The sequence below is a fragment of the Leptonychotes weddellii genome, chromosome 2, assembly GCF_054177405.1.
Source record: "Leptonychotes weddellii isolate Sample4059 chromosome 2, ASM5417740v2, whole genome shotgun sequence".
In the NCBI taxonomy this organism is placed as follows: Eukaryota; Metazoa; Chordata; class Mammalia; order Carnivora; family Phocidae; genus Leptonychotes; species Leptonychotes weddellii.
The window spans coordinates 147,607,013-147,631,177 of NC_138370.1; the positions used below are offsets into that span (position 1 = coordinate 147,607,013).

At 44.5% G+C, this 24,165-nt stretch overlaps 1 protein-coding gene across 17 annotated transcripts in view; it reads left to right on the top strand.

Moving 5' to 3' along the window:
* The first annotated feature begins 2,324 nt into the window (after positions 1-2,324).
* Positions 2,325-24,165, top strand: part of APBB2 (amyloid beta precursor protein binding family B member 2) — a 380,935-nt gene continuing 359,094 nt past the window's right edge. For 10 of the 17 annotated variants that reach the window (XM_081813028.1, XM_081813022.1, XM_081813017.1 and 7 more), the window contains exon 1: positions 4,494-4,723. The gene's annotated coding sequence lies outside the window, so the exon portion shown is untranslated. Of the gene's footprint in view, positions 2,447-4,492; positions 4,724-24,165 lie in introns of those variants that run through there. The other 7 variants (XM_081813030.1, XM_081813026.1, XM_081813025.1 and 4 more) reach the window with 3 other exon arrangements.

A 24,165-nucleotide genomic window follows, 5' to 3' on the forward strand; every position in this document is an offset into this window, starting at 1 on the left:
AGCCTGTATCTTTCCATGATGGTATTCTACACTCTGACAGTAATTTTAATTTAGAATAATAGGACTGAAAACCATGGGAAAGACAGAGCTAGAAACATGGTCCTTTCAGAGGAGGGCTGGTGCAGAGTGAAGAAAGATTAAAGCCTCATAGTTTTGGGATAAAGGATTAAAGCAACACTGTCCAATAAAATTTTCTGCAGAGATGGAAATGTTTTATACTTGCACCATCCAATACAGTAGCCATTACCCCATTTAGCTATGGAACACTTGCAAAGTGGCTAATATGACCAAGGAACTGAAATTTTAATTCTAATGTTAATTAGTTAATTTAAAACTAACTGTATGTGGCTAGTGAGCGACTACTGAATTGGATAGTATAGGACTACAGGAACCAACTGGACATGGAAAGTCCATCAGAGGGCAGGCCTTGCTGGTGCTCCCGAAAAGTCACTAGGCATTTGATCATCTGCCTCATATCTGTGGGTAAGATAGGTCCTAAGTTTGGGGACTACAATTCACTAATTACGAATGTGTGGACAACACAGTAATTTTACCAAGTCTTATCTTTGGGAGGAGAATAAGTACAGTACTCTACTTCCTTTCTTATATAAAACAAAAATCACAATCATTTTCTCTGTATTTACATTTTTCTGTGTGAAGTGTTACTTAAGAGCTTGAGCTCCAGGCAAATGCCTGGGTTCAAATTCCCTTTCTGTCACTGAATGTGTTGTGTCTTGAGTTAGTTACTTCACATCCTCAAACTTCACTTTCACTACCTGTAATATAGGGATAACAATAGTACCATACTCACAGGGCAGTTGCGAAGATTAAGTTAAATAACCGATGTAAAACGCTTAGCCAGGAGCTGGCACATGCTAAGCACTCAGTGAAGTTTCGTTATTCTGTAACTAGTACCTTGTTGTGATGAGTTTGAACTTTGCTCCTCTGTATTTTGACATTTACTTGACTCTGTGCATAAGTAAAGGTATTCCCTAGGATCTCTAAATGTCAGAACATTCCAAAAAGAAATACACATTAATCAAGATAAAAAGGTAGACGGGCTTTTGAAAAGTTACTGTAGGCAGGAGTTTTGCAGTAACTTTTGTATTTCACTTTGATTTTCATTTGTTAAAAGTATTTTAAATCAGTACAGTGGCAAATCATAGCCCTGATATTTTGTTGTGATCATTAAAATTTCCCTGGTTTAACCTCCAACAGTTCATACACCACTATCAAGCAAAAAGACGAGGGGCTCTAAATTTTGATTCAAAAGGTTTCTTGATGTCTTGAAGCTCTGAAGAATTTCATACCACTTAAATAGGAAATATTTAAAGCCTAGTCTCTGGTTATCTCAGAAATGTCTGGATAGGTTGTAGGGTGTAGGATAGATCAAAGACTATTTAAAGACTAATGACTTTAGAAGTAGGAACAAGTAATAGGATTCTTTTTGTTGCCGATTTTGTACTTTCTAATCTTTAGATGGAAAAACAGCATTGTAATATAGTCTTGCACTCTGTATAGTGTTTGTGCAAAATACAAATATATTTTTTCATTAGGTTAGGGTGTTAAGAAATCTGTGTTCAAGTGCAGTTTTGCTGCTGTTTTGCTTAAGTAAGGAAAAGTCATTGACCTCTTTCGGCCACAGAGAGGTAAACGTCTTCCGTAAAACCTGCGTTGATGAATGCTTCATCCTAGAATGATCTCTTAAGTATCCTTCCAACTAAAATTTCTTGAATTTGCCTTTTCTTTTCCTCTTTAGCCTTAAAGGACTTAGGTAATTCTTAACTTCCATTCTTTTATAAACATGCTCTTGAAATGTTCTTAGAATATCTCATTTCCTTAGAAGACAATTCATGGGTGAGTCAGCATGAAGAACAAAACCCACGCACAATAGATAATCAAAATTGCATGAGGCGGTGAAATGAGAAGTGATTTTCTTTGTAAACTAAAATGATGAGGTACAGAGGAACCAATTACTTATTTATAAAATGAGTGCGCGGTGGAAGGCTTTAGGTAGCAGAGATAGCGCGCTGTTACCTATTTAGCAAGACGAGAGGGTAGCAGGGAGTCCTGTCCATACTGCCTTAAAACTGTTGCTATAAACGTTCCTTGAGGGAGGGAGTAAGATGTGTGTCTGGCGGCGGACGAAGGGAAGGATCCCAGCAAAGCAGGTTAAAAGCCTTCCCCGCCTCCGCCGGTCTTCTCTGGAAATGCATAATTAAAGGAATTTCCTCCAGCAGCCCCGGAACGTTCGGTGGCCCTTTCCACGTCACTATTAGGGCAGCCAGAAATTTTGCTTTCGCAGGCGGTGCCTTGCCGACTCCTGCGGGTCCTCTGGCGGACGCCGAATGTCGCCCTCTGTTCCGGGCGAAGTCCGGCGGCGAGGTGGCTCGGAACCCGGGCTCGGGGCGCAGCGGCCAGGGGAGAGCTCCCAAGCGTTTCCTGGGTGAGCACGGCGGCCGGGCCGTTTCCGGAAGGCTGATTGCATCAGGTGTGGAGCTGGGCGCCTCCTCGGCCCAACCTGGCGGCCACTGCGCCTGCGCGCGTCGCCCCGCCCCGCCGCCGAGGACTCCACCGCGGGTTTTCCTCGCGGTCTGGAGGAGAACAAGCCGGGAGGGGCGGGCGCCATTGGTCGCCCCAGGACCCCCGGGAGAGGGGACAGCAGGGTGGGACTCCTGGAGGGCCGCGGGGAGCTGTGGGGTCCGTGGGAATACAGCGCCACGGAAAGAGGACCTGCCTGGAAGGGTGGAGGCTGGTCCTGCTACTGAAGGGCGGGGTGGTCTTGGGTTGGCTAATTTTTTCGCCTCTTTGGACCTGAGGGACGTAGAGCAGAACTAGAGGGCTTTCCAGTTCAGGGTCTGCATTTCCCCAGATTGGGTTAAACTATGGCCTCCGGCTGTCCAGGAATCCCAAACTCAATAGGCGGATCTTGGGGTGCGGGGACTCAGCCCTAAGGGTGAGCACTTTCATGGATTTACAGGGATTTCTCAGTGGCAATATTGTTTTTCTGTTACAGTAAGGAGCAACATGATTGCTGGCCTTCAGATGGGTCTGAGGAAAATTGTTCATGGGAAAGGTTTTAGGGGTGCAAATATCGGAAACCGGTCTTCCGCAAGGCAGCTTCCTTCCACCACTCATTATTTGCAACCCTACTGTGAGTCAGCATCAGGGTTCCATTATACACTCTTTTATGCACGTGTCGTAGATCTCCCTCCTAGCACTCTCCATATTTTATATGACATTTTTGAGTGATTATTTGGTGGATGTCTGCCCACCTCGTTGGACTGTAAGCTCTATGAAGGCAGGGGTCTTGAGTTTTTTTATTCACTGGTATTCCCAGGCTTACTATAGACCTTAAGGATCCTCAATAAATACATGATATTTGAAGCAATAAAGTACTGCTCACCACAACCACACACAATCCTCACATGAAGAATAAGGAGCAGCTAGGTGTGAGTTTGTTATTTGAGGAAGTAGTGCATTCTGGAAGTTTGGGGAAGAGGGTAAGTGAGGAGAAGCCATAACTTCATAGTTACTATTAATTTACTTTTAGCATAATCCTCCTGACACAGATCCTAGGTAAGGCTGTGTGTATATGTATGTATAGTATTGGTTCTCAAAGTGTGGTCTTCAAGAGCAGCCGCGCCAGCATTACATGGGAACTAGTCAGATATACAGATGCTTGGGCCCCACTGCACACCTACTACTCATTCAGAGACCCTGGGAGTGGGACCCAGCATTTTATTTCTGTAAAGCCTGGGGGTAATTCTGACGCAGGCTCGAGTTTTGACAACCACTGCACTGGTGAATAACAACCCTAAGGATGCTTTGGGGATGCCATTCACAGTGTCCAGGGCAGAGCACTGATTACTGCTTACTGAGTATCCATTCTTATCAGGACTCTGCTTCTCTGCGTACAATTCGAGTTATAGGTAATATTCCTGGGGGTCACAAGGAAATTATGCTTTTCCCCTCCTGCAGCTATGTTCTCCCCTGAGGTGATCTTGCTGTGACTTTCACATCAAGGAATGGTGTGTGTGTGTGTGTGTGTGTGTGTGTGTGTGTGGCATATGCCTGGGGTTCTGGATAAGGAAGCAGAAGAAGTTCTCGCCTACAAGTTGCAGCTGGGTGGGTGTGGGCAGCTCTCATCTGGGTACATTTTCCCATTATAAAGGATTGCAGACAATGTGGGAGAAAAGACTAGCCAGGGATGAGGTTACCCAACTGCCTTTTGGTGCAGACAGACGCCAGGCCACATGGAGGGGATACCGGGCTGCATCGCGACTCCCAGCCTTTGGCTCTCGACACCCAGGCCCCCACAGCCTCCCTGCCATCTTCCCAGGCAATAGGGGAACTAAGGGTCCCAGACGCCCCGCAGCCTCTGCCTGCAGGGGTCGCACTAGGAGCGCGGCCCGCCCCCTCCTCCTCGGCCCCCGCCCCCGGCCCCGCCTTTCTCGCGGTCGGCCCCCGCCTGGCCGGGCCCCTCCAGCCTCTCCTCGCGCAGCCGCCGCCAAAGCCTGGAGAAGTGGAATCTCGCCGGCGCCGCTGCCTGCGCGGGACTCGCGGAGCGGCACTGGGCATGCTCAGTCGCCGGAGCCCGTCCTGGTCTCAAGTAGGAAGCTCGTGCGCTGCACCCGCAGCTGATCCGGGCGCTCCGGGAAAGGCGAGACTGGAGCAGAGCCGCCGGGCGCCGGTGCCGGAGCGAGCGCGGCGCGCACCGCCGGTGAGCCTCGCTTTCTTCCTTGCTTTTGCCCTGGACCCCGGGTGGCCCGGGAGTGCTGGCGAGAGACCCGGGCAGCGGCAGCGGCGTGCGACGAGTGACTGCGCGCAGCCCCGGCGGCTGCTTCTCTCCTGCCGGCCCCTGGGGCTGCGCGGCCACTGCTGCCCGCCCCGCCGCAGCCACAGCTGCCGCAGCTGCCGCCGCATCTGCAGCGGGCGCCCGTTGCGGACTCCGGTGCGCCCTGCGCTCGCGCAGCAGGGCCGGCAGGGTGGCACGGAGACTGCGGGCTCACTCCTTGACTTCCATCCCTCTTGCTTCCCGGCGCCCTCTTTCCCTCGGCAGCCCGGGTTTGGCAGGGCCCCGGGCGGGAGAGACAGGGTTGGAGGGGGTGCGCCCGGGTGGGGGCTGCGGAGGGGAAAAGTGAGGGCGGGCGCCGGCAGGGAAGAGCGCACACCCCCTTGCCCTGGCACCGGCCTCCGCTGTGCGGTTGGGCTCTCTCTCCTGGGGCGGCAGCGCGCTCCTGCCGGGGAGTTGGAGACGGCGCTGGCTTCTTGGGGGTTCAGACGCTAGCCGCTGGGAGATCAAAGGGGGAAAAGTTCATTTCCCCCTCGGAGGCAGAGAGCGTTTTAACTAGAAAATGGCTGTGCGAAGGGGACCGGATCGGGGAAGCTGGCCACTGGGTCCTGAAAGCTCCTCTGCTGCCCGCCGGGCGGAATGGAGGGTTGACGATAGAAATGACATTTGTGCGATGAAAACAGTGCTGGAGGGAGGGAGGGATGCGGAGTCCCAAAGAAACAATGCGAGGTGGTCTAGAACGCGGTGAGGCTATCTAGAACTGAGGGGGCGGGGGCCGAAGGGCCGAGGGAGCGTGGGACTTGAATTAAACAAAAATAAATGGGAGAAATCAGATTTAGACTTGTAGCCGTTTTGTAGTCAAGTTCTGCGCAGTTTGGAGCCACGACTGTCACAAACGTTTTTGGATGGATTGAGTGGTTGGGAGGACCAAAATTGAGAAGAGAATAAGGGTCAGTGTCGGAAGCTCGGGTGAGGCTGGGCTCTTGGAGGGCATAGTTTTAAGAAGTCCCTCAGTCACTGGCTTTCCATTGCGCCTGATGACTTAGGTGAAATACCTGAAGGATTATCATAAGACGATGCCAGCAGTAGAGCTTCAGTTCCAAGAAATGAGGAAACTTTGCGAGGTGGCATTGGTTTGTCATTCATTATAATATTTAACTGATTTAAACCAACACACAGTGGCATCCTGATCTGTTGTGGATTTGGGTCTCTTAAGCCTTTGATTATTTTTTCCCTTGTCACGGACTTATATTTCAGATCTGGTCCTGAAATGGCCATGATAATTAAGGATATCTGCATTTGTGTAGCTGGCCTGTCAGGAACAGAATCTTTGAAGGGGGATTTCTTTATGAACTCAGGTAGCAGCTTAGTTGTGTTTTCCGTTTGTAGCTTGAAAACAGTAATTGTTCAACAATTGTTTATGGTAACTTGCAGAATCAGAAATGCACTGATTTGAAGAGATGGCATTGATCAAATGGACGAGGAACTTCGGCGCTGGGGGAGATGCTGGGAGAACACAGGTGGCAGTAGAGTACAATGGGCTCTTAGTAGAACTCCAGGCGAGAAGCGGATTCAAGATTTCTCTTGCTGTCCTTTTGTCATCATCTTACTGTGTGACACCCCAAAAATCACTTGGGGTCTTCCTAATCTAGGGATGTCCCGAGATATTTGCTCAGAGCCTTTGAGAAAGGACTCTAAAGTTGAGATCCTTTTCTAGGGAAGGAGTTTCTTAAACTTTTATTCTCTTTTCCAAAGGATACTTTTAACTGGATAATTCACCCCCAAGGAGCCAGTACACCATTCTGCACTTTCTGAAACTTGTATGAAGTGGTAGTGGAAAAGCTTGGTGAACTCAAGTGTAAAAGACTGGTGCTTTACACTTAACTGGAGTAATATGAGTAAGAGACTACAAAATTATTTAAGAAAAGAGTACTAAGTATTAGAAGAATCCACATGTGCAATGATAATATATTTTAAAACTGTTACTCTTTTTATGTCATGTTTCAACTTTTTAATGACTATTTCTTTTCCTGCCACCAGAAAAACAACATTGAATTTTTTTTTTCTGTTACAACAGAAATTAATACTGAAAGGCTTGCCATACTATTAGTACAGGGTTATGCCGATTACTCTGATTTTAGGATATCTAAATGTGTCTTTTAAGAAAAATGGAATGTTGTTTCTCTATATCTTTTTTAGATACACTTTTTTTTAAATTTTTATTTTAAGTAGGCTTCACACCCATTGTGGGGCTTGAATTCACAACCCTTGGGATCAGGACCTGAGCTGAGATCAAGAATCGGCGGTAGGGGCACCTAGGTGGCTCAGTCAGTCAGGCATCTGACTTCAGCTCAGGTCCTGATCTCAGGGTCCTGGGATCAAGCCCCAGGTCAGGCTCTGCGCTCAATGGGGAGTTTGCTCATCCCTCTGCCCCTCTCTCTGCTCATGTTCTCGTTCTCTCTCTCTCAAAGAAATAAATAAAATCTTAAAAAAAGAAAAAAAGAGTCGGTGCTTAATCGACTGAGCCACCCAGGCACCCCAGTTACCCTTTTAAAACAGACTACCCTGATGTTATAACACCTTAAATTTTTCATGGCTGTAGGACTTTTAGGAAAGTATTGTAAGAAGGTATTACTAGTTATGTGGGTGATTCTTATTTTCCTTCCCCAGGTTAAGGAAACTAGCATTTGTTCAGTGCTTGCTCTGTGTCAATCTGATATTAAGCTTCTCACATATGTTATCATATGTATCAGCATCTTTCACATGAATGTCAGCTTCCACAGAAGACCCCTCTGGGGAGGTGGACAGTCCTTTGTTTGCACAGCAATAGAACTTTAAAGTTTTATCCCATGTGAGAATGTTTTCTACGGGTTTCATTGTTATTAAATAAGCATTCTCATGTGAAATATTTTTGATTTGTTATTTGGAATTAGATTTGATTGGAACAGCATGTTTTCAAAATTATTTGAATGTTTTAAAGAATCTATCTGGATTGAAAAACTGTTTTCATGCTCATTTATTTTCAACAATGTTGTGCTACCAACAAATATGCTTAACTGTAAGGAAGATAAACTCAGATTACCCATTTTATGTTGAATGTGTTATTAATGCATATTCTGCATGTTGATGGCATTTCTGTCAGTTGATAGGTTTGTTAGAGTCAGAGTGACAGATTCTCTGTTATAGAGAGTCTGGTGGGATTTGGTGGAAAGACTACCAACCAGTGACTCCCAAGAGTTGCCTTCTGGGTCAGTTCTGCTACTTTAACCTACTGTGTGATCTTGGGAAAGTCGGTTTACTTTTCTGGGCCTCAGTTTTTCCATCTGTAAAATGAGGGAGTTGCAGTAGAATGCACCCTCTGGGTGCATCTGGGGTTCTTTTGTCCCAATCCAGGGGTCTGTGATGCGACCATTGGAGGAGGGGGGCCTTCATTTAGAGCATTAGAGGAAGCTAATTTTGTGTTTCACTGAGTCTGGCCTGTCCTGCTTTGAGGAATGTCTTTCTTTCTTTTTTTTTTTTTTTGGCCAAATCCTTACTCCCTTTTAGTTTTTGCTAAAGAATGGTTGTCATAAAATTAACTCTGTGGCCCTGCCACGTCTAGGTAGGAGAGAAGGTGATGATTAGATTTGGATGAAGCACATTGGATATTTGAAACTGTTTTATAGCATCTTCTGAGGGGAGTCTCTGCTCTTGGGCACGCAGATAGGTTGAGAAAGAAGCCACCTCAGAGGCCGTAGAGGAAGGTGTCACATGTCTTGGGTGCTGAGCCCACTGACGTGAAATTTTGGCAAGCCTTTTCCATGTCCCCATCCTCTCTCCTCAGGCCTTGATTAGAAATGTAGCCCTCAGTCTCTGGAATAAAATTCTCATCATCATTTCGCGTTAGCACCATCCCTGTATTGGGCAGGTGTCCAGGGTCAGCTCCTGCAGTAGCAGGAGCGGTGGCTGGTGGAATGCACCCACTCATCTTTGGCCAGATCGTGAACTTTTTTTTTTTCTTTCCTCTTTTGGCAAGTTATGATGATGGGGCCGAGAGCAAAGGAAACCCATCCATTTGGGGTTTGTAGTGCACTTTGCTTTCATGATGCTCACAAAACTCAGTGTCATTAACCTTTAAGTGAGGCAGGTGAGGAGACGCCAGAGTTGTTACCCACATTTTAATAATCGATAATAAACAGACAGCGAATCTGGTGCTGCTCTTATTAACCAGGCTGCAGGGTTGCTGGGCCTCTGGTGGGAGTGGGGCAGTAACTCCAAACACGAGGTGAGAGCATAAGAGAGGAAGGACACAGAGGGTAGAAGACAGTCAAGTCACCGCAAGTTGGCAAAAAGTAAGAAGCCTGCATCAGTTTAAAAGTATTAGAGGCCTTTAGGTGTAGACTCACAGGAGACATTTGCTTTCTGCATAATCTTATTTCCATAATGGTTGAATCTTACCTGGTCCTCTAAGCATTGAATAGATGCTAGGACAGGTATTACTTTTATCATCAGGGAAAAAGTCTCACTGTATAATTTATTGATACATAAAATGTACAGACGTATATGGACAAAGATGGGAAGAGAACATGGAAAGAATGAATGGTGTGGAATTATGGATTAGGGTGTTCCTTTGTTTATTAATGATTTGACAATGGTTATAGATAAGGTGAACCAGTCTATCCTTTGCCCCCTGTTGAAATCTTGCAAAATTTTGTCTACTAGGTAATAGCTGAGGTTTTTAAAGTGTAACTCTCCTGGAAAGTATGCTTTAGGAATGCTGAGAGTGGGAGGAAGGGTGGTTTTGTTTGTGTTTTTCTTTTAAAGTTGACTAAAAAGAATGCAGTTTTGTAGCTGAGCTAGAGAAGTGTGCACTTAGGAGGATGAGGTTGGAGAGAACTTGCAGAGAGCTCCAGAGAGTGCAGGGAAATGCTGTTTTGAAGAAGGAAGGTTTGGCATCACTGTGGCTTAGGATGTAACATTTCCAAAATTGCTGCCCTATACATCAGATTTTAGTTTCCACACAATTTATAAGTGCAAAGGTCAATATTAGGCCCGTGGGCCATTGTCCGTTGGTGATGTGTTTGCTGTCCTTATCCAAATAATGATGATGATGTAGTGAATATTTGTGTGTCCAAATTAGATGTATCCTTTTTTTCTCTGAGACTATACCCTTCCGATTTGGGGGTAAGATTTTTTTTATGAATTGATGGGGATATTTTTATTTGGCAGCTTAATGGTCCATGAAATTGATAAGTCTGGGAAGCCAGGCCTGGGATGTCGAGAGCCATGCCCTTGGGATAGAGTGAGTAGTGGAGACCAGGCCAAACTGGAGATTATGGGTGGGCTGATGGGGCCTCGGGGCCTTCTAGGAATGTAGGGTCACTGGTATAGACCCAGGGTTTGAGGAGCTTAGAAGAAGCTAATTTTGAAAGCGCTCTGGGAACCAGCAGATATTTTTGAATTATAGCCCAAGAATGTCAGTGGAAGTGCCAGCATGAAAGATGAGGGTCTGTGAGAGAGCAGAAAGGACAACTGATTGAAATGGGAATTTTAGCAGGCAGGGCCTCCAAATGACAGATCTTGGTGTTGGTTCCTTTGCACACAGGCCTCTTTCTGCCAAGGCAGCATGCTTTAGCAATTTGGTGTTGGTGATTCTAGGAGATACTGAAGGAATCAAGGCCATAGAACTACAAGTGGTGTAACAGCCAGCTTGGTTTGGACCCCTGCAGTATCATGTCTTCCAGAGCAAGCCTTGATGAATCCCTGGAGCAAGCTTAAGAATAATTTGCTCATGGAATTGCAAACCCGAATTCTTTCTGTGTTTTAAATAGTAGATTAAGAAAATAATGTATTTTCAGATAATATTTTAAAACTCTATGCTTAATGATATCTGGATCTTGCGGATCATCATGATATTATATTACTAATATAATTATGGAGCTCTTTGTGCTAAGGGCTTTCTCGCTGTTACCCTATTTAATTCTTACAAAACGCTGTGGTGCTGTTCCCATTTTATTTTTTTAATTTTTTTAATTTTTTAATTTTTTTTAAAGATTTTATTTATTTATTTGAGACAGAGAGAATGAGAGAGACAGAGAGCACATGAGAGGGGGGAGGGTCAGAGGGAGAAGCAGGCTCCCTGCTGAGCAGGGAGCCCGATGCGGGACTCGATCCTGGGACTCCGGGATCATGACCTGAGCCGAAGGCAGTCGCTTAACCAACTGAGCCACCCAGGCGCCCTGCTGTTCCCATTTTAGAGATAAGGAAACTGAGGTCCTTTTCACTAAAGCCTTTACGGGAAACCGTGATGCTTACCCTGTGACTGTAGTCAATATGGAGGCGTCCATGGGTTGCTGAGGGCCCGACAGGATGAAGAAATAACATTTAGTAATTAAGGGTCAACTGTGTGTCTCGTGTTATACAGGAAACAATTCACTTAGTCCTTTGGGGTACCTCCCCCTATCTCCTCACTTATGAGTGAGGAACCTTCCTAAATTCACCATTTGGGGAAAAGGCGAAAATTTCACCTTTCATCCGTTTTCAAAATGGACGTTAACATAAATCCACATATTTAATGGTGGAATTACTTCTTTCATACTGTGGCTCCAATGTGCATTTCTTTCATGTGAACACACATTGAGTAGCAGAAAATCCAAGTATCTTTTCTAAATATGTCTAAAACTAGGTGTTGCTGTGTAACCTCCCTGGACAGATTGCAATCTAGAATGTTTCTGTTGTAAATAAAATACCCCAGAATCCGATTAGTTGTCATGTGCCAATCATTAGGCAATGCTAGGAGGACAGAGGCTTCTGATGACTGGAAAAAGGTGAAGTGAGGGTTTCCAGGCTTCTCCAGCTGCCTGTGGCTGACCGGAGGCTTCTGGCTGCCGGAGTGGTGGGTCTGGAGAGAGAACCTCAGCACCCCAGCTGATGGTGCCCCTCTTTGGGAGCATCTGGTATGCTCCTGGGTGCTGGCTCTGTTCTTACCTTCTGATCTTCATTTGATTTCCCAAGTGGACTTTTGTCCTGGGCAAGAGAGTCAGTGGATCTGCTGATTTGCTAGGCAGTACTATTTGTCAGGGAAATGAATAAATTAGAATTTCTTTAGCATGAGTTAGGTTTCTTGAGTTGATTTTTTTTTCCTAAGTGTAGTAAAATGAAATTTCTGAATCTAACTGAGGCATGGTCTGGACCCACAGGAGTATAGATACTTTTTATTTATTTGAGAGAGAGCATGAGCACAAGCTGGGGGAGTGGGGTAGGCAGAGGGAGAAGCAGATTTCCCATTGAGCAGGGAGCCCGACGCGGGGCTCAATCCCAGGACCCTGAGATCATGACCTGAGCCGAAGGCAGACGCTTAACCTACTGAGCCACCAAGGTGGCCCAGGAGTATAGATACTTTGAGAAGCAGTGGTTCAACCTCAGATTCTTCTGATGTCTGACCAGAATCTCTTCTCCTCTCTAGTAATCATGCTTTATTTATTTATATATTTTTCAAATCACTAGTGAAGACAGACAGACGTTGTTTTAGTGACAACAAGAAACCTTAGCTTCGTTTGTTCATGCCTTTGTCCAGCAAATGTTTATTGAGCACATACTTTGTGCCAGGCACTGTGCAAAGTTCAGGAAGGCAGAGAGGAATGTACCAGAGCACTGATGATAAGGTGCTGCAGTGAAGGCATGCATGTGAGGTCTGAGCGAATGGAGAGAAGGAAGGCTGTCCTCACTCTGTGGGAGTCAAGAGGCCTCACGGAACAGGAGCCGTGGCAAGGGACTCCTGTAAAACCCTGCTACAGAAAACCCTTCGGCTGACTCCTTTTCCATTTTTCCTTCCCTCCATAGAACTGTTATAGCCTGTTTCTTCTATCCAACACCTGGGATTTGCCACTCCTCCCAAAGGGGACTAGAGATTTGGCCTTTTAAATCTTTATAACTGTGGTTCTCGAAGAAGGAGGGGGGGCAGTTTTTTTCTCCAGGGACTGGAGAAATTTGGAGACATTTCTGATTGTCATGACTGTGGAAGGAGTACCACTGGCATCTAGTGGGTAGAGGCCAAGGATGCTTGTAAATATCCTACAGTAAATGCATGCACAAGATAGTCCTGTGGGGAGGGAGTAGGATTTGGTGGTTAAGAGCCAGACTCTTAGGGTTCCAGTATTGCTCTGCAATTTAATAGCCATATGACTGGGGACAACTGAAGTACAGAATTGCAGGTGGAGAACAGCATTGACAGTGCTCTGTGTTCCGTCATCCATAAGTAGGAATACTAGATATGATAGGGTTGTTATAAGGATTTCATGCGTTAATATATGAATATAATAATGAATAATACTTGGCATAAAGTAAGATCTTAACAGTTATTATTATTTTTTTATTTTAGGCAAAAACTTTAGCTTTTGACTCCCAAGAGCTTGAGTTTAGAGAATCCAGGGCAGCCAGGTTTGTGGCACCCGTCTCTCAATAGGCTTTGGTGTAAGAATTGGCCACTGTTTTTGTTTCTCTAGTTCCTTTTTGTTCATGGGTTTTATTTTCCACTGTTTCTACCTCTTGATTCTAGGACTTCCGATAGCTTTGTCGTTCATCCTTTTTTCCCAGGGACCCAAATTTATGCCCTTAACGAACCTTTCCCTGGAGGGCTGAGAAATATATTTATGATTTTCCTTAGCTCTGTCTATTTTGGGAATGGTGAGAAAACAGGAAGCAGGTCAGGGGAGAGCTGCCTTACTTCCTGATTGTCACAGCTCCCTTCTCTATAAAATTCCATGCAAGACTGAGAGGCAGGTGGTAGGGCCTGCTTGGTAACTAACTCTTCCCTCTACGCCCACCAGCTCCACCCCCAAGTTAGGTGCCTACTACTTCCAAAATACCCTGTAATTGGATCACAATATCTGCCTGCTTGAAATCATTTCTAAAAATCAAGGCAAAGATGCAGGCTGTGTCAATGGGATTTAAAATGTCTTGGTCCTCTCCTTCAAGGTTTTGGAGTTGTTCTGAAAACAAAAAAGGGAGCCAGCTTGTTCTCTTAGTTAGGTGGCAGCATCTTTGTGGCCTAGAACTGTGTCTTCCTCTTCACTTGCAAAAGTGCTCAAACCATGGTCCTTGCCGACTTTCCACAGGAGGATGGGCCTGTGGCCTCCTCTCAGCAGATCACGTTTACTGTGACATTTTCCCAACCTAATTGACTTGTAAGGATTTTCATTCTGTGTTTTGAATGGTGTCAACAGACTAGAGAAAAATGAAGAAGTTCAGTCCGTCCTAAGCTTTCCGATTCTGTCCCCATGACATGGTCATCTCGCCCCTGAATGAGGGCAGTAGCCTCTCAGCGGCCCCCTGGCCTGGCCGGCTCCAGTCATTCAGTTTGGCTTCTGTAGCGCCGGGCGCTGTGCCAAATGCTGCCGGTGGAAACGGACCAGGGTGGAAGCTGACCCGGATGGCCCGGCCCCTGTCTGTAGGGCAAGACTGGCAACTGAGATACAACGCGCCGTGTGCTACCGGGGTGGGGGGTGGGGTGGGAAGTACTCAGCCCTCCCTGACCCACACCTGCCCTGGCTTGGGGTGTGTGTGGGGGGGTGTCAGGTGAGGCTTCCAGGGGAAAGGGATGCTCCGTGTGTCCCACAGCATGCCTGGCGCCTCCATCTGTGCAGCGGGGTTAGTAAGCTCCCGTTTGGAGCCCCGCCCCGCTGACAGCGGGCCTCCCTGCCTTCCCACCACTGTCGCCTCTCATCGAGTTACCTCCTCCGTGGCCTCGCTGTTTGTTCTCTACACTGCCTCCAAGGTGATCTTCTGAAATCCTCTGCAGGCCCGGGCATGCCCATCCCAGCCCTCCAGGGGCTTCTCGCTGCCCTTGAGATGAAGCGCCAGCCTCTTGGCATCGCCCCTGGTACTCTTCATGATCTGCGTTGCTCTCCATCTCATGCTCTGAGCTCGAGCCACACCGTTCTGACAACACACCCGCTTTCTCTGGCCTTTGGGCTTTTATCCTCTGTTCCCGTTGCCTGCAACCATCTTTACTGTCTGTGTATTCTTTACTTGGCTTGACTTCGTTCCTCCTTCAGTGGGTGTCCGAATGACCCGAGGGCCTGCTAAAACATACATTGCTGGCCTCACCCCCCGAATTTCTGATTCGTAGGACTGTGGTGTGGCCCGATTCAAAGTTTGTACGTCTAATAATGTCCCGGGTGATGTTGATGCTGCTGGTCTGGGGACCACACTTGGAAGACCACTGGGTACCTGGTTACCCAGAACAGGGTGACTGGCTCTTCTTGCTTCCACAGTGAGCGCCTTACACCCCTCTACCATCCCACCCTTGTTGTCACACTGCATTGTAACTACTCACTTCCTGGGCTTCTCTTCTAGTCTGTAAGCCCCTTGAGGGACAACACTGTTACTTCTTCATCTTTGTGCTCCCAATGTTTAGAAATCCTGGATGCTCAATAAGCATTTGCCAAAGAGTGAATATATGAATGAAAAATAACTATCATTGGAGGCTTTTTTTTTTTTTTTTTGAAGATTTTATTTATTTGAGAGAGAGAGAGAGAGGAAGTGCATGAGCGGGAGGGAGGGGCAGAAGGAGAGGGAGAAGCAGACTCCCCGCCGAGCAGGGAGCCTGACGGAGCTCCATCCCAGGACCCTGGGATCATGATCTGAGCCGAAGGCAGACGCTTAACTGACTGAGCCACCCAGGTGCCCCCATTGGAGGCTTTAATAAATATGCACCAGAATGTTTTTAGCAGCTAGTTTTTCTGACAGTTTATCCCCCGTTGTGATGGTGTAGGCTTATAACATGATGTTAGTGAGATCAGCATGAGTTTGGTTAACACAAGAGCCAGTTAACTATGTGGTTTTGTGTCCAAATTCTAGAAAGGTCAGGGGAGGAGCTCATATTAAACCCATTATTGTTTTTGGAATGACTCAAAAATACTTAGGTTTTTAAAATAGGGCTTGCTTTGAAAATGTGTGTCCAAAAGAAATGCAGTTGTCATTTAATTTAGCAACTATAACATAACTGTGGCCTTTTTATTTGAAATAATAAATCTTATTGAACTCATATTAAATGTAACCAGATGTTTAAGTAATCGTTTCTCCAAGTCAGAGGGAGGGATTGCTAGAATACTTCATGTACTTACTCAGTCTGTAAATGTTTATTGAGCACCTACTATGTGCCGTAGGCCCTAGGATATGGCAATGAGTAAAACACTGCGGCTTTCTGGGTGGGAGGTGCCATAAAGAAGTCAGAGATGGGTGATGTCATGCAAAGCGCCCAGTGGGCTCCTTCAAATCAAGTGAGTAGGTGGCTATTAAGGCTGTGTCCCGAGTGATGGGAAGTGACGGCCATGTCAAGATCATGGCATGGAGAGGAGCAATTTAAGGCCACGAGAATGGTGCAGAGGAACTAACTTTAGGACATCTCTTTGAGGAGCCCTATTGCCCCTCTAGTTTTGAAGACCGGATTGATGTCAACTTATTATTGTGCCTCCTTATCCAGATCTGGGCTCCAACCTTGCTTCCACAACATCCAAAGTAGTACTTCCCAAAGGGAGCTCAATGAATCCCAAGTGATTGGAAATACGTTGGGAATAAAGGTTTCTGCCGTCACGTTCAGAAAACTGCATGTACTTTCTCTTTCCATGAATGTATCCAGAAGTCCTGCTGAAAAGAAACTTCATTTAATGCAGCATTTGCCCAGGGGGGCCTAGTTTGCACAGTCTCCTCTGGGCTGGTGTTTCCTCTTGCACACCTTGGATGACCAGTTCTAAAGGGGCTGCTTTGTGCACACCTAAGAAGAATGTTTTGCATGATGCAGACTTCTGTCCTCTTCACGTCCCCCTTAACCTTCAGGGACTTGGATTGTCAAAAAAGGCAGAGGTGGGGTTTCTTCTATTGGTTTTCCAAATGTCTTGTGCCCCGTTGGTCAGTCCCATTGATATGGGTGCAAAGATAAATGGCATTTAGAGCCCGAGAGAGCATTGCTCATTTGCTGCCTTCAGGGAAGAGCTGGCTAGACTGTGCCGTGGGATGCAAGCTGTTTTTGCCCATGCTTTAAGCCTCAGTTACTCTAACAGAGAATGGTTTGTGTTTGAATTGCTCATATTATGACTTCATTCTATCTTCTTTTGGGTATGTAAACATTGCTTTGGGTGTCAGCTGACCCTAAGTAAAGGAGGGGGAGAGGAGTGACCTGCTTGGAGTTCCTAAGGGCGAGCCTAATGTAGGAATGATAAACTTAGGTCGGACACTATATACTGAGTTTTTGCTGATGTTGTGGAATCTTAATCTAACCTAAAAAATACTGGCATTTAGATTTCCTTTCAGTTGACGTGTGTTTAGTTTTGGCCCTTCCTGAAGTCAGAGCAGATGTTTTATTCTCTGTTAAGTTTGAAGTTTTATTCTTTTGAAGTTTTATTCTCTTTTAATCTTTATGGTTTTAGTTTGACACAGCAAGCCAGGAAAGGTTCAAGGTGGGGCGAGCTCCCTGAAAAGTTTCATTTAAGGGAGATCCCAGGATGAGTCTTTCTGTAAAATAATTCAGAGTAAGAGAGCATTTGGGTCAGTTGCCGGGGTTAGGAGGAGGCCCCATCCTGTGCTACTTATTTATTTATTTTTTTTTGTGCTTGGGGCAATTTCTAGAAAGATGCATCGGGGCCTGACTGAGAATAGGATCAAAGAAGCTGGATCTAGGGATTTGGAATGGTTAGTCCTTTCAGGTCCTCCGTGTTGGGATTCTCTGTTTTCATGGGCTCTGCTCTCCCTAAATGAAACAGGAAATTCAGGATGAATGGTGAATATGTTGGATACCATTACTGTGTATGGGTTCTCTGTGTCTTCAGTTATGTAGTATCCCAAACCCCGCATTCAAATTAAATGTATTCCAGTGATTTGAGCAGAAAATGTGTGAGGAGTGGAGGAATAAAGGTAACACTCCCTGCTCTTATTCACAGGACCTAGCAATTGGGTCAGTGTCATTTTCTAAAAATGTCTTTTTTCTAGGACTTGAGGCTATTTCTACTAAAATAAATAAAGGAAGTTTTGCATCCCATCGACTTAGGTATAATTGTCTCCCGATCCAAGTCATCTCCTGCTGACTTGAGTTTTATTTCATCTGAAATCATTTTCCTTTACTATTACTAGGTCCTGCTATTTTATATATTATATATATATTTTACAAGCCATAAGTAGAAACAAGAAACAAAAATAAGACATGGTTTTATTAAATTTTACACTTTTCCCCCTTAGTTCTGAGAACATGTGAATTGCAAGAATAATCAATTTAAAAAAAAAACTGGGGGGAATGTTGATTTGTGGCATTATTATTTTCATTTCCTGGGAAGAAAACAGGATTTTCATTAGATGCCGTTGTGCTGTTTTCCATTGAGAGAGATCTAACAGTGGGATGGATGGCCACGTTCGGAGTTTATATACATTTTTGCTTAACATTTAAATGGTTTTTGTATGAACATTTGTGAAGCTGTTGCCCTCTTTCTGCAGTGCCAACTATTCTACAGGATGGTTCTGTTTGCCAAGGACAATTTCCTTCCATCAGAGCGAAACTTCAGGCAATTTTAACTTATTTCTACTGTGGGAGAGCTCGGTAGATATAGGTTTTCATGAAAGCACATTTATTTTTCCTTGGTGTCGACCTTGGAAGTTAATTTTTGAAAAGCTTGAAGGTGTATCATTTTGACTGATGGTTGAGTTAAAGGATACTCAATATGATGTAATTATGCAGATTTCATTTGCGTAAAGCAAACGATGAGAGAATGAGTAGAAAGGAAAACGGAGTGCCTCTGTGGTAGGATTGTGGATGATTTTGTTCGCTTTCTCATTCTTCTTCCTTCTTGACCATTGTAGTGTTTTCATATCTTTCTAGCAAGTAGTAAAAGGGAAAAAAAATTTTCTCACACGTTCATTTTTATGTCCTCCAGAGGTTGTGCATTTCATGGTGTTTCTTCAAGGAGACTAACTGGGAACAAAGAAGAATTGGCATTATGCTTGGTGAAATAAGCCAATCACAAAGGGACATGTATTGTATGAGCATATTTATGGTACCCAGAATAGTGTAATTCATAGAGACGGAAAGTAGGGGGCCGGGGGAATGGGGTTTTATTTTATTTTTTTTAAAAAGACTATTTATTTGAGAGCGAGAGAAAGTCAGAGGAGAGCGTGAGCAGGGGAGGAACAGAGGGAGAGGGACAAACAGACTCCACACTGAGCACAGAGGACTACATGGGGCTCAATCCCACAACCCTGAGACCATGACCTGAGCTGGAACCAGGAGTCGGATGCTCAACTGACTGAGCCACCCAGGCGCCCAAACGACTGAGCCACCCAGGCCCCCGGGAACAGGGGTGTAGTGTTTCATGGATCCAGAGTACGATTTGGGGAAGTTGGAAAAGTTCTGAACATGGGTGGTGGTGGTGGCCATACAACAGTGTGAATGTACTTAATGCCACTGAACTGTAAACCTGAACATGGTTAAAATGGTGAATTTTATATGTATTTTACTACAGTAAAAGAAAAAAAAAAGTTTAAGCTAGAAAAAATAGAACTGCTCCTATGTCTTCACCGTGTCCTCGCATTAGACGGAAGCTGCTCTGAGCGCACTCTGACCTTGGCTCTGAGGGGTGTGGAAGGCACAGACCCCAAGAGCTTGGGGGGAGTGGGTGTAGGTGCCACTTAACTTGAACTTGATCCCAAGCGCTTGCCTTTCCAAAAGCATTCATTTATGAGAGATGAACACTGGTTCATCCAAGTGTTTGGATGATCCAAGACAAGTTTGAAACTGTGAATTGGGTATGCTATATGTAGGGCAAATTTTTGGCCATATCTCTTACTGACTTCTACTTTAGAAATGAAATAATTTGGTAAAAATTAATCTTCATTTGAATGTCCTCCGAAATTGTGGCACTTTCCCCATTTATTTTGTTGAGTGTTTCCTCAAAGCCAAGTGACTGTGTAGCCTGACTTTTCTTTTGTCTCATCCATGTTGTTCTAAAGAGAGCATAGACTTCAGGTCTGGACAGGGCCAGGTTTCAGTTTGGGCCCTGCCCTGGGAACGTGGGTGTAGGTGGGTACTCTGCCTGAGCCATGGTTTCTCCATCTGTAAAATATCTGGAACGATACCTACCTGGTTGGGAGGATTTAATCTGATAACATGTGAAAATGTGTGCCACTCTCTTGATTACCTGTTGTTGAAATGGTCAGTAGGTTGACCAGACATTCTAGATCAACCCCACATTTGTTACTGTGCTATAGAAGATGGTCCTTGATCAAACTGACAGACTTTTCAGAATTAAAATATTTTATTTTATTTTTTTAAAAAGATTTATTTATTAGAGAAAGAGTGTGTGCACAAGCAGGGGGAGGGGCAGAGGGAGAGGGACAAGCAGACTTTCTGCTGAGTGGGGCTCAATCCCAAGACCCTTAACCAAGTCAGACACTTCTGAGCCACCCAGGTGCCCCTAAAATATATTAAAGGATAGTTCTTTTAGAAAAGGCAAATGGAAAGATGTTTATAATTGGTAGCAGGTTTTTAATGGTTTATATTCAACTACGTGTTCTTGGTTTTTATTGGTACCTCATCCCTGCTCTGTATTATTTTCGGAGAATGTGAATGATAGTCCCTCAGTGTGTTTGATACCTCTTATAGTTTGATAGTCTTGGAAGACCTGTGGATTGGGCTTTGATCCTGTGTCTGTCTCTATCAGCGCAGTGACCCTGAGCAAGTTATCTCTTTTTCCTCACCTGTAGGATCCTATAGAAATTATAAGGGTTGATGTTTATTGAGCACTAACTGGGAGACAGTGGTCACTGTGGTAGATGTGTTCTGTGGAGGGCATCATTTGGTCCCACACCTCTATGGGGAAGCTGCTATAATTATTCTCAAATGTAAGTGGGGAAGCTGAGGCTCACCAGCGTCCAAGGGCACACAGCTAGAGCAGGTGATTTAGGACTGAGCTCAGTGTAGATTATGAGGAGAGAACTTGGCATTGGGGAAGGCACTTAGTACATGTGAATGCTGCATGCTACCGCACGTGTGCACACACACACGCACACGCACGCACACGTACACACACACACACGCCCACACACTGTGCATCCTTAAATTGATACTTCCCTAAGATACAAGAGCTACGAGGTTATAAAATCTGGAATTCCCTAAGAGGGTAGAGAGTATCTGGTGTGAGATACTGGTGTGAGCCCAACTGGTGTGAGAAAGCTCATATCAGAAGCACAAATTGTATTTGGTTGTGATTATAGCTGCTTTGCCGTTTTTTTTTCTCATTGCGTTTTTAAACAAAGAAAATTTCTATATTCTCTGTAGGGTTAACATATACTTTTAAAGGATGTCATTGGGGTTTTACTGTTTCTCTTTCAGAAAAAATCAGTTATTTCTCTAATCATTAAGCATCCTGTCCTGAGAATAATTACAGAGGATAAGCTCCAGCCACCAGGGGCGAGCAACTGGCGGTCTTAAAATGTTCTGTAAAGATATTAGTCTGAAAATGGCATTTTAATGTGGTATACTAGTAAAATAGAATTTTACTTGCTAAATTATTTCATGTTAATAATGATCTTTTTCTAAGGAAGGCTGTTACTTTTTTTTTTTTTTAAATGGGTCGTTCATATCTTCCAAAATAAGTGAACTGACCTTTGTGATAACCTGTTAGTATCCACTTCTGTTTGAGTCTGGAAAATTGATGGAATACAAGAAAGCAAATAGAATTTCAGGTCAAGACTTTGATTTTAGGAAATATCATTTTCTGTACCATGTGCTTTGACTAGCTTTGGCCCATAATACATCCTGACTTAAATGCTGTATTTTAATATTTAAAATGAGTTATGGCAGCTTATGTGGTCCTTATCATAATCTATGTGATGCTAGCAAAATGTATTCATTAGTTAACATGATGCCTTCCAATAAAACCATTTCAAAGAATAATTCCTGAGTAGTGGTTTGGTTGACAATTATGCATGCCAGAGATTTTTTTTTTATGTTTTTTTTTAAAGAGCCAAATTCTGAATTAACCCATTTTGGAAGTTTCTCGTTGCTTCCCTAGCATACAGAGAAAAATCAGGCTGCCAGTGTGTGGTGGACATATTTCTCATGATTAATAGATGAACAAAATACAATTGATACAGACTGAATGTACAAGTTTGACACTAGACTCTGGAGGAAGAGAGAGGCTGTCAATGGGAGAAATGGGAAACACCCATTTACTTGAAGAATTGTGTACTTTGTTTACATTTTCCTTGAAGGCTAATTTTGATTAATCAAAATTTGAAGGTTGCATGTAATCTGAAACTGTTAATTAGAGACCCCAGGGAATCATTAGCTTTCAAAGTAAGTGGGCACTTCTTTAAGAATTTAAAAAAGAAAATATATATCAAATAGGTCACTGTTATAGAATATCGTTTAATTATTGTTCATTGGTTAAAACTTAAATGTATTGCCTTAAATGGATAAAATGGAGGTGTGTAATAAATTACCAGAGTGGAAGGGAAGCAGGTTAGAAGTACTTGAAGTTTTTCTCGCATATTAACTGGCTTCCACTCTAGGGAAATACTTGCTTTTTCATGATAACATTTCTCATGTACTTAAAGTATGTTTATATTTTGGTTGTGTCCCCTTTACTTTGTATGGAAAGAACCCCTGAATCTCAAACCTCTATCCGTTCCTTATTCAGAGGAGTGATTTGAGAACTAGCAAATCTTGCATCAGCGAAGAGGGTAACTGGTTGGAGAAACTGAGTCATTTCCCTGCATCTTTGGAATCAGTCCTATACAGGCTATCTGTTACAGGTTGAATTGTGTCATTCTCCTCCTCCCCCCCCAACTGCGCCCCCACTCTAAGGGTATATGGAAGTCCTAACCCCTGGTACCTGTGAGTTTGACCTTACATGGAAAAGGGACTTTGAAGATGTCATCATGTTAAGATGAGGTCATACTGGAGTAGGGTAGGCCCATAATCCATTACGACTGGTGACCTTATAGCAGACACAGACCAAAGGGAGACTGCCCTGTGATGACAGAGGTGCACAGAAGAGGAAGGAAGGGGCCGTGTGAAGGTGGGGGCAGACTGGAGTTACACTGCTACAAACCAAGGAATGCCCAGGGCCTCCAGCAGCCAGAAGAGGCAGGGAAGGACCCTCTCCCGGTGGCTTTGGAGGGAGCAGGGGCCTGCCAGCACCATGATAGTGGAATTCTAGCCTCTAAAACTGTTGAGACAATAAATTCCTATTGTTTCCAGCCTCCCAGTTTGTGGTTGTTACAACAGCCACAAGAAGCTACAGGATGAATCATACCTTCAGAGTTTGAGTCCTGGTTTCACATTGTAATGCTGTGATTGATCTTAGGCAAGGTATTGAAGCTCACGGTGCCTTGTTTTACTCATCTATGAAATAGAGCTAAAAAGAATACCTTCCTCGTGTAGTTGTTTTGAAGATAAAGTATGTATGATACTTTGAATAATGCTATTATATGTAAAGAATACAGTCATTTCAAAGCTACAAATGATTTTTGACCATTCAGCAAATATCCACTGAGTTTCCTTTTTAACAGCAGGCCCTATGCTAGACGGTGAGTGTCTGGCGTGAACCAGGCAGATGGGATCTCCACCCTCCCAGATCCTTCAGGTGATCATTCCCTCTATTAATGTGAAGAAGAAAGGAAAGTGGATTCCATGTGGCATCTTTATGGGCAAGAACTGGGTGTAACCTTTCTGAACCCCAGAGAGTCTAGTGCAGAAGCTGTGTACCGGGCAGGCAGTGAGCGTGGAACCACATTACCTGGGGTCAAATTCGGGTGTTTGCTAGCTCTCACCTTGGGCCGTAATAGAATTTTTAACTTTCTCTGCTTCCACAGCTGCAAAATGGGGACATACTGGAATCCTCCCTAATAGGGTTATGGTGAGGATTAAATGAGTTAAAATGCATAAAGTACCCAGAAGAGTAGGCACCTAATAAATGTTATTATATTATGAAATGATCCATGAGAGATCTTAAATTTGTAAATGAATTTTTGTGATAGTTATTAAGTGTGGAGAATTCAAGTATGGATCAGACGTAGTTCCTGTCCACATAGACTCACACGGTCAAGTTGTGTGTGTGGGTTATTTATTTACATGGTAGTAAAATAGCATATGAACAAAAAATCGTGGTAGAAAGTAGAAGGAGCCTGCTTAATTCTCCTTGGAGTACCAGGGAAGGTTTCCCAAAGATGAGTTTTGGAGGTTGAATAGGAGTTTGCCAGGCAGCAAAGGAAAGAAAGAACATTAGGGGAAATGAGAGTAGTATATCCAAAGGCGTGGAGGCTTAACACCGTGACAGGTACAGGAGACACCAGGGGTCACTCCCAGTGGTGTAAGAGGATAGGTAGAGTGTGTAACCTTAAGC